This window comes from Propithecus coquereli, unplaced genomic scaffold (genome assembly GCF_000956105.1).
Source record: "Propithecus coquereli isolate 6110/MARCELLA unplaced genomic scaffold, Pcoq_1.0 Scaffold129, whole genome shotgun sequence".
NCBI lineage: Eukaryota > Metazoa > Chordata > Mammalia > Primates > Indriidae > Propithecus > Propithecus coquereli.
The window spans coordinates 1,205,604-1,208,050 of NW_012137080.1; the positions used below are offsets into that span (position 1 = coordinate 1,205,604).

Consider the following 2,447-nt stretch of genomic DNA (forward strand, 5'->3'; position numbering starts at 1 on the left):
CGTGGGGAATTGGGGCTCCGCAGCCGCGAAGGACAACCTTTCCGCGCGGGGCTCCGGGACGCGACGGGGGCCATGTAAGCAGGTAAGCCCCGTCCGAGGCGGGGGACTCGGGCCCGGGGCCGGGGCCGCCTCGGCGCTCCGGGCGCCTCGCAGATGACTTGGGCAAACGCTGGCAGCGCCAACTTGTTATTGGCGGCCCGGGACGCCTGGCAGGGCGGCGGGGGCGCGAGGTGGCCGGGCCGCTGGGGTGTTATTTCTCTGTGGGAGCTGCCCGCGGTGAGGCGCACAGCTTGTCCGGGTTGTGAGCTGGGAGGTGAGCGCTGTCTGGGGAGTTCGTGGTTAAACTCACACCCTCGCCCCGTCTCCCCATTCCCCTCTGCGCTTGGGGAACGAGAGAGGGCCTGGAAAGGGCAGCGTGGAGACACCTAGACCGCGGGGGCAAGGAGGATGAAAGACGAGCGACGTTTTGGTTACTGCAGCGCGGTAGGGGGATGCACCTCCCGGGACGCCCCGTCTGCCCCGCACCGGGACAGGATCTCGGGAGGGAGCGGAGTTTTCATGCCCTCCCTCTAGGCCCCAGCCGCGCCACCGAACTCCTGGGCATCTAGGCTCCTACTTGGGTGGTCGAGCTGGTTCTTGGGGAAGAGCTGTGGTCACATAATTTCAGACCAGGTCTCCACCTCGAACTTTAAAAAGTTCTGAGTATTAACAACCTCCACGTGACCCCCACATCTCGGATTTGAATACTTGTAAGTAGGTTTTTCACCTTCTTTTCTGGAGGGAACAGTGAGGTGGCTCTGTCCCTATCTCCCTTTCCCTCACACTTCCTTCAGTTCCTGTCACCCTCCCCCATCCCCACCTACAATTTACAGAGATTGTAGGGTTTTGACTAAAGTCTGTCGGAGGGACTGCCTGTTACAGGCTCTTCGTGAAGGTGAGGAATCTCTAAACTGCGGGCCACATCGTACAGAGTTTCCACCAATGTGTTAATTTCTTGAAATTGACTGATTCACTCATTCATTAGACAGACCCAGTGTTGAGCTTCTATTCTGCTAGGAACAGGGGGATAGAAAGATGCTAAAACAAGATCACAATGCAGGAGATCGCAGCCTAGTGGAGGAAACCCAAAGTCTGATCAAGAATTACAGTGCAGTGGAAGCGGGCGTCTGTGAGAGCCTCGGGAAGGCTTGGTCCTGCAGGTGAGCTGTGCACTGGATTTTCAGGGTCGATTCAGGTGGTGTTCACCTGGAGGAGTGATTAGGAGAGTGTCTTTTAGGTAGAGCAAAACAGCTGGTGCAGAGTGAGGCAGAAAAGGAGAGAAAGGTCACACCTAGCTATCTGGGGGCCAGAGGGGGATTTATGGCCAGACTGGGGTAGTGTTGCTAACCGTAACCCCTCCCCAACATTAGAAATTAAACTAGCCTGTCCCCCCCATCAGAAATTAAACTAGAAGCGTCTTACCCACTTATGTGAACCACAGGTAGCTTCCAGAGAAGCAAACGTCTCCCTTTTTGGACACACCTCAGTGCCTGATGCTGTTTCTTCCCCAAGCAGCTGTGTTGTATGATTATCTAAATTTTAATTAGCCCTTGCTGGGTTTCATTAAAATAGGATTCCTTTTTAAAGAGCTTCTTGACAGCAATAGGTGATGATAATACCACAGCATGACAGACCTTGTGATACAAAGTTATTTAGTGATGGGCTTAAAAACTTGTGCCATAGAAATGACAACTTGAATAGCCCTTTTGCCTAATCTGAATGGGTGCCCATGATGTGCAGAACTCGTTTATTTATGTGTCACTATGTTTTTTAGGGTATTCTCTACTTTTAAAAGTTGTTATTATTGCTTTAGCAGGGTTGTAAGGAATACTATTCCTTTCTCTGAAACTTTATGAAAACTGGGTGTATGTTGTATCTCCTTGCAGCTCGTTGTAGCCTAATGGCCCAGGATTCAGCAAACCCTGCCTAGAAAAGTTCCTTATACTACAGCAGCGTTTTGTATTATATGCAGTTTGCCTTTCAAGGGTGCCTCTTCACTGCGCTGAAGTGCCGTCGTAGTATTGTTCACAGTGGTTGAGTCTTGGCCGAGGTGGCAGATGTCCAGTTTTTGGTGACCTCAGGCCAGTACATCAGAGTGGGAAGAGCACACTGACTTCCTACAACTTTGAGTATCTATTCAAGTCCCTCTGCTGGCATCTTAGATCAAGAACAGCCCCTTGACAGTTTTCCTGAAGTTACAGGACCTGCGTGAGAGAAATGGCTGAAGAGAAGCCCTTTCCTGGTAATCCCAGGCATCTGCTTAGTTTCCATCATTGGCTTAAATACGTAATTATTATTAACACTAAAGTAATTCAGGTTTGTGCATACTGTGTCCTAGGGACAGCTGTCACGGGACAAACACAGAGACTATTTTAATATGGAAGGAAGAACCATAAAGAATTCAGAGG

The 2,447-nt window shown here is 51.0% G+C and overlaps 1 protein-coding gene across 1 annotated transcript in view; it reads left to right on the plus strand.

Annotated features, from left to right (window-relative positions):
* PTPN14 (protein tyrosine phosphatase, non-receptor type 14) overlaps positions 1 to 2,447 on the plus strand; it is a 193,447-nt gene continuing 191,000 nt past the window's right edge. Inside the window, exon 1 of the mRNA XM_012638380.1 lies at positions 1 to 82. The gene's annotated coding sequence lies outside the window, so the exon portion shown is untranslated. The remainder of the gene's footprint in view (positions 83 to 2,447) is intronic.